Source organism: Schistocerca gregaria, unplaced genomic scaffold, assembly GCF_023897955.1.
Source record: "Schistocerca gregaria isolate iqSchGreg1 unplaced genomic scaffold, iqSchGreg1.2 ptg001059l, whole genome shotgun sequence".
Classification (NCBI taxonomy): domain Eukaryota; kingdom Metazoa; phylum Arthropoda; class Insecta; order Orthoptera; family Acrididae; genus Schistocerca; species Schistocerca gregaria.
In genome coordinates, this window is record NW_026062405.1 from 392,501 (window position 1) to 400,000 (window position 7,500).

Genomic DNA, 7,500 nt, shown 5'->3' on the forward strand with positions numbered 1-7,500 from the left:
AATTGTCCAAAGCTGAAGCGCCGCTGACGGGAGCGATTATTCCGCCCGAGAGCATCCCGAGCCAACAGCGGCGCGGGTCCGGGGCCGGGCCAGGTAGGTCCGTCATCCGGGAAGAACCGCGCGCGCTTGCCGGGAGCCCGAGCGCCCAAAGGGGCGAATCGACTCCTCCAGATATACCGCCGAGCAGCCAGCCAGGACACCGGGGCTCTGCCCAACAGACGCGAACCGAGGCCCGCGGAAGGACAGGCTGCGCACCCGGGCCGTAGGCCGGCACCCAGCGGGTCGCGACGTCCTACTAGGGGAGAAGTGCGGCCCACCGCACACCGGAACGGCCCCACCCCGCGGCGAGTGGAAAGGCAACCGGACACGACCCCGCCGCGGATTGCTCCGCGCGGGCGGCCGGCCCCATCTGCCGAGGGCGGGGGCCAGTGGCCGGATGGGCGTGAATCTCACCCGTTCGACCTTTCGGACTTCTCACGTTTACCCCAGAACGGTTTCACGTACTTTTGAACTCTCTCTTCAAAGTTCTTTTCAACTTTCCCTCACGGTACTTGTTCGCTATCGGTCTCGTGGTCATATTTAGTCTCAGATGGAGTTTACCACCCACTTGGAGCTGCACTCTCAAGCAACCCGACTCGAAGGAGAGGTCCCGCCGACGCTCGCACCGGCCGCTACGGGCCTGGCACCCTCTACGGGCCGTGGCCTCATTCAAGTTGGACTTGGGCTCGGCGCGAGGCGTCGGGGTAGTGGACCCTCCCAAACACCACATGCCACGACAGGCGGCAGCCTGCGGGGTTCGGTGCTGGACTCTTCCCTGTTCGCTCGCCGCTACTGGGGGAATCCTTGTTAGTTTCTTTTCCTCCGCTTAGTAATATGCTTAAATTCAGCGGGTAGTCTCGCCTGCTCTGAGGTCGTTGTACGAGGTGTCGCACGCCACACCGCCAGCCGGCTGTGCACGCTACCGAGAAAGTACCGGTATGCGAACCGCCAGGCGACGGGCGCGCATCGCACGTTTAAGGAGACGCGGCCGGCCACACAGGCGACCACGACACTCCCACGTCTCCGAAGCGGGACAAACGCCGCGCGCTTCAGTATACGTAGCCGACCCTCAGCCAGACGTGGCCCGGGAACGGAATCCATGGACCGCAATGTGCGTTCGAAACGTCGATGTTCATGTGTCCTGCAGTTCACATGTCGACGCGCAATTTGCTGCGTTCTTCATCGACCCACGAGCCGAGTGATCCACCGTCCTGGGTGATCTTTTCCTTTTCAGTCTCCCACTGTCTCTTTCAAGACAGTAGCATTTGCGGGACTGAGGCGTCTGACGGCCCCTGTTCCACTATTTTTTTGTGTCCAACGGCCTCACAGCCGATGGGCGTCGTACGGCTCCACACCGGAGCGGACAGGCACTCGGGCGAACGTCATTCAAAACCGGCGCCAGGCGCCAGGTACCGCAGGCCAGCCGCTCCAGAGCTTCAGCGCTCGTACCACACAACAACAACACTTCCGCTAGTTTTGAGAGGCACGCGTGGTTCCGCACGCGGCGCACGGCCACTGCCGTACAGGTAGCGTGTTGCGCGACACGACACGCACATCGAAAGACATGCAGTCTAGTCGGTAATGATCCTTCCGCAGGTTCACCTACGGAAACCTTGTTACGACTCTTACTTCCTCTAAATGATCAAGTTTGGTCATCTTTCCGGTAGCATCGGCAACGACAGAGTCGATGCCGCGTACCAGTCCGAAGACCTCACTAAATCATTCAATCGGTAGTAGCGACGGGCGGTGTGTACAAAGGGCAGGGACGTAATCAACGCGAGCTTATGACTCGCGCTTACTGGGAATTCCTCGTTCATGGGGAACAATTGCAAGCCCCAATCCCTAGCACGAAGGAGGTTCAGCGGGTTACCCCGACCTTTCGGCCTAGGAAGACACGCTGATTCCTTCAGTGTAGCGCGCGTGCGGCCCAGAACATCTAAGGGCATCACAGACCTGTTATTGCTCAATCTCGTGCGGCTAGAAGCCGCCTGTCCCTCTAAGAAGAAAAGTAATCGCTGACAGCACGAAGGATGTCACGCGACTAGTTAGCAGGCTAGAGTCTCGTTCGTTATCGGAATTAACCAGACAAATCGCTCCACCAACTAAGAACGGCCATGCACCACCACCCACCGAATCAAGAAAGAGCTATCAATCTGTCAATCCTTCCGGTGTCCGGGCCTGGTGAGGTTTCCCGTGTTGAGTCAAATTAAGCCGCAGGCTCCACTCCTGGTGGTGCCCTTCCGTCAATTCCTTTAAGTTTCAGCTTTGCAACCATACTTCCCCCGGAACCCAAAAGCTTTGGTTTCCCGGAGGCTGCCCGCCGAGTCATCGGAGGAACTGCGGCGGATCGCTGGCTGGCATCGTTTATGGTTAGAACTAGGGCGGTATCTGATCGCCTTCGAACCTCTAACTTTCGTTCTTGATTAATGAAAACATACTTGGCAAATGCTTTCGCTTCTGTTCGTCTTGCGACGATCCAAGAATTTCACCTCTAACGTCGCAATACGAATGCCCCCGCCTGTCCCTATTAATCATTACCTCGGGTTCCGAAAACCAACAAAATAGAACCGAGGTCCTATTCCATTATTCCATGCACACAGTATTCAGGCGGGCTTGCCTGCTTTAAGCACTCTAATTTGTTCAAAGTAAACGTGCCGGCCCACCGAGACACTCAACAAAGAGCACCCTGGTAGGATTTAAACGGGGTCCGCCTCGGGACGCGAAAGCACCCCTTCGGCTCGCCCCACCGGCAGGACGTCCCACGATACATGCCAGTTAAACACCGACGGGCGGTGAACCAACAGCGTGGGACACAAATCCAACTACGAGCTTTTTAACCGCAACAACTTTAATATACGCTATTGGAGCTGGAATTACCGCGGCTGCTGGCACCAGACTTGCCCTCCAATAGATACTCGTTAAAGGATTTAAAGTGTACTCATTCCGATTACGGGGCCTCGGATGAGTCCCGTATCGTTATTTTTCGTCACTACCTCCCCGTGCCGGGAGTGGGTAATTTGCGCGCCTGCTGCCTTCCTTGGATGTGGTAGCCGTTTCTCAGGCTCCCTCTCCGGAATCGAACCCTGATTCCCCGTTACCCGTTACAACCATGGTAGGCGCAGAACCTACCATCGACAGTTGATAAGGCAGACATTTGAAAGATGCGTCGCCGGTACGAGGACCGTGCGATCAGCCCAAAGTTATTCAGAGTCACCAAGGCAAACGGACCAGACAAGCCAATCCGATTGGTTTTGATCTAATAAAAGCGTCCCTTCCATCTCTGGTCGGGACTCTGTTTGCATGTATTAGCTCTAGAATTACCACAGTTATCCAAGTAACGTGGGTACGATCTAAGGAACCATAACTGATTTAATGAGCCATTCGCGGTTTCACCTTAATGCGGCTTGTACTGAGACATGCATGGCTTAATCTTTGAGACAAGCATATGACTACTGGCAGGATCAACCAGGGAGCTGCGTCAACTAGAGCTGAGCAGCCGGCCGCCCGGGAGTGTGTCCCGGGGGCCCGCGCGAACACGCAAGCGTCCGCTCAATTATTCTGCAAACAGGAGGAGGCCGAGCTCCCCTGCACGATACACCTCGAAACCCTCTCAGGTCCCGGCGGCGCGCAGCGCCGTCCTAGGTACTTGGTCGGTTTCGAGAGAGGCGCAATCACCCGGAGTTAGGCGAGTAGACGGTTTTAGTGCAAACACCCTTGCTCCCAACTGAGCTTGCCGCTGCCGACAGAGGCCCGGGAGCGTGCTGTCGTGGCATTGCCGGCGGGAGACAACACGCGCCACCTATGGTGACCGGCAGCTCCAACGCCAGCGCCACACAAGGGCAAAGCCCCACTTGGGTGCAGAAGCGAACTCTCCCAGCACAGCGCACGCGCCAACACGTCCGCACAACTGCGATACAAACCACCTGCGAGAACCGCTGGGGCGACCGAGCAGCAGACGGCGTCGCGGCGCCGAGTGCCAGGCGGCGGCGCATCCTCAACGCACACAGTCCTCAATCAGACCAGCACACTGCAGATGTCCACCGCGCTTCGCACCGGGCTCGGCTGAACCAACTTTGGCCGCCAGGCGCCGCGTGCAGGGTGCGCCGCAGCGTAGCTGCGCCGCCTGCCGGGCCCGTCTGCTGGCGCTCCTGCCACTCGGCGCCCCCCACCAGCCGGCTGTTGCGCGTGCGCCCACGCAGCGCGCGGCCAACACGCCGGGCGGCCCCCCTTCACCGGCCGGGAACAGTCCCACCAAGCCACCGCCGCGTATCGCTTCATACCCACATGGGCCTAGTCACGTGTGTGGATGTGGCGGGTACCGCTGAAACAACCGGTTAATAGCTGTACCGATCGTCGCCATTACAGATTCACCTCCAGCGTGAACAACCGCTCAACAACGGATTTCCAGTTCATTTGCGTATCTTGGGCAGTAAACGTAGATGTCCACCTACATTTGCGAATTCAACAATTCTTGCATGCCAGGATGTCATGTGTCACGACACGCTACATCAGACCACATACACACTGCGACATGTGCAGAAGAGAACACGTGGAAGGTGGCCCGCGCACGTATGCGATGTCCCTTCCGCGATCCACTGTCAACCGGCATCTGCGGCATGTCCCAGATATGGAACGCGGTCCACCAGGGTAGCACTTTGTGTGAGGCAATACGACAAAGTCGGAATACACGCGTCACTACATCAGACGGCTCACGCTGACCTGACCTGACCTGACCTGACCTGACTCACCGCACCACCACACCCAGCGACCCAGGGTGACATACAATGCGTTCGTACGTTCCTCCCACACGCCTCTACGGCGTACCACAGTGCAACCTAGCTGTTATTGGGAGACGAGACAAGTAGCATCGAGCACAACATATGGAAATTGAGATTCGACACCGTTGGGCACAGCCAGCGTACGGTCACACGTATCACACTACTTCACTCTGTACGTAACGACCGATGATCGGTACAGCGTGTGGGTTACGCGTACGACATCAGCGGACAATGGACACAGACCATACCACGACGTACACTGAGGGCGTCGACATCTGAATGCAACTGAACAGCTGCGAGGCTCATTTAACACTCAAACGCCAGACCGACCAGCTTGAGAGGACAGAGACACAAAGAGAGGGACAGAGGGAGGGGGGGGGGCCGATATAGTCCTATTGCAGTACAATTGACAGTGGATAGCGGGAATATGTGGAAAGTAAGCAACACTCGCAAGACATCTACATGAGGATAACAACGACACCAGAGATTCCGAGCAGTGAACTATGTTAGGCAAAGGGACAACGTGGGTTAGGTTAAGGGACAACGTGGGTTAGGTTAAGGGACAACGTGGGTTAGGTTAAGGGACAACGTGGGTTAGGTTAAGGGACAACGTGGGTTAGGTTAAGGGACAACGTGGGTTAGGTTAAGGGACAACGTGGGTTAGGTTAAGGGACAACGTGGGTTAGGTTAAGGGACAACGTGGGTTAGGTTAAGGGACAACGTGGGTTAGGTTAAGGGACAACGTGGGTTAGGTTAAGGGACAACGTGGGTTAGGTTAAGGGACAACGTGGGTTAGGTTAAGGGACAACGTGGGTTAGGTTAAGGGACAACGTGGGTTAGGTTAAGGGACAACGTGGGTTAGGTTAAGGGACAACGTGGGTTAGGTTAAGGGACAACGTGGGTTAGGTTAAGGGACAACGTGGGTTAGGTTAAGGGGCAACTTGAGTTAGGTTAAGGGGCAACTTGAGTTAGGTTAAGGGGCAACTTGAGTTAGGTTAAGGGGCAACTTGAGTTAGGTTAAGGGGCAACTTGAGTTAGGTTAAGGGGCAAATTGAGTTAGGTTAAGGGACAACTTGAGTTAGGTTAAGGGACAACTTGAGTTAGGTTAAGGGACAACTTGAGTTAGGTTAAGGGACAACTTGAGTTAGGTTAAGGGACAACTTGAGTTAGGTTAAGGGACAACTTGAGTTAGGTTAAGGGACAACTTGAGTTAGGTTAAGGGACAACTTGAGTTAGGTTAAGGGACAACTTGAGTTAGGTTAAGGGACAACTTGAGTTAGGTTAAGGGACAACTTGAGTTAGGTTAAGGGACAACTTGAGTTAGGTTAAGGGACAACTTGAGTTAGGTTAAGGGGCAACTTGAGTTAGGTTAAGGGGCAACTTGAGTTAGGTTAAGGGGCAACTTGAGTTAGGTTAAGGGGCAACTTGAGTTAGGTTAAGGGGCAACTTGAGTTAGGTTAAGGGGCAACTTGAGTTAGGTTAAGGGGCAACTTGAGTTAGGTTAAGGGGCAACTTGAGTTAGGTTAAGGGGCAACTTGAGTTAGGTTAAGGGGCAACTTGAGTTAGGTTAAGGGGCAACTTGAGTTAGGTTAAGGGGCAACTTGAGTTAGGTTAAGGGGCAAATTGAGTTAGGTTAAGGGGCAAATTGAGTTAGGTTAAGGGGCAAATTGAGTTAGGTTAAGGGGCAAATTGAGTTAGGTTAAGGGGCAAATTGAGTTAGGTTAAGGGGCAAATTGAGTTAGGTTAAGGGGCAAATTGAGTTAGGTTAAGGGGCAAATTGAGTTAGGTTAAGGGGCAAATTGAGTTAGGTTAAGGGGCAAATTGAGTTAGGTTAAGGGGCAAATTGAGTTAGGTTAAGGGGCAAATTGAGTTAGGTTAAGGGGCAAATTGAGTTAGGTTAAGGGATAATCTGGTACAACCACAGTTAGGTTAAGCGATAATCTGGTACATCCACAGTTAGGTTAAGCGATAATCTGGTACAGCCACAGTTAGGTTAAGCGATAATCTGGTACAGCCACAGTTAGGTTAAGCGATAATCTGGTACAGCCACAGTTAGGTTAAGCGATAATCTGGTACAGCCACAGTTAGGTTAAGCGATAATCTGGTACAGCCACAGTTAGGTTAAGCGATAATCTGGTACAGCCACAGTTAGGTTAAGCGATAATCTGGTACAGCCACAGTTAGGTTAAGCGATAATCTGGTACAGCCACAGTTAGGTTAAGCGATAATCTGGTACAGCCACAGTTAGGTTAAGCGATAATCTGGTACAGCCACAGTTAGGTTAAGCGATAATCTGGTACAGCCACAGTTAGGTTAAGCGATAATCTGGTACAGCCACAGTTAGGTTAAGCGATAATCTGGTACAGCCACAGTTAGGTTAAGCGATAATCTGGTACAGCCACAGTTAGGTTAAGCGATAATCTGGTACATCCACAGTTAGGTTAAGCGATAATCTTGGTTAAATTCGGTATTGTGTGGGAAGGGGGCAGAGAGAGTGGGGGGGGGGGGTGGATAGTGGTGGCAGTACGCGGATGCCTGAGTCACCGTCAGATATGTCACGTCGGTGCGATGCTTGTAGCAAGAGGCTGGCGGGTCTGTGTCTCTCTCACTTCTGCAATTTTTCATGTGGTATAACACGAGGGCGGGGGGTGATATTTGGTGCCCGTCTGTGTAGGATGTGTGT

At 54.0% G+C, this 7,500-nt stretch overlaps 3 non-coding genes across 3 annotated transcripts in view; all 3 read right to left on the reverse strand.

The window, feature by feature from the left end:
- Nucleotides 1-914, reverse strand: part of LOC126327752 (large subunit ribosomal RNA) — a 4,222-nt gene extending 3,308 nt beyond the window's left edge. The window contains exon 1 of the ribosomal RNA XR_007561439.1: nucleotides 1-914. This exon is cut by the window's left edge and continues 3,308 nt beyond it. This is a non-coding gene — a ribosomal RNA (large subunit ribosomal RNA).
- Nucleotides 915-1,102: 188 nt separating this feature from the next.
- Nucleotides 1,103-1,257, reverse strand: LOC126327797 (5.8S ribosomal RNA). The gene has a single exon (XR_007561479.1). It is a non-coding gene; the product is annotated as a 5.8S ribosomal RNA (ribosomal RNA).
- Nucleotides 1,258-1,618: 361 nt separating this feature from the next.
- On the reverse strand, nucleotides 1,619-3,511 carry LOC126327725 (small subunit ribosomal RNA). The gene has a single exon (XR_007561412.1). It is a non-coding gene; the product is annotated as a small subunit ribosomal RNA (ribosomal RNA).
- Between the last annotated feature and the right edge of the window lie 3,989 nt (nucleotides 3,512-7,500).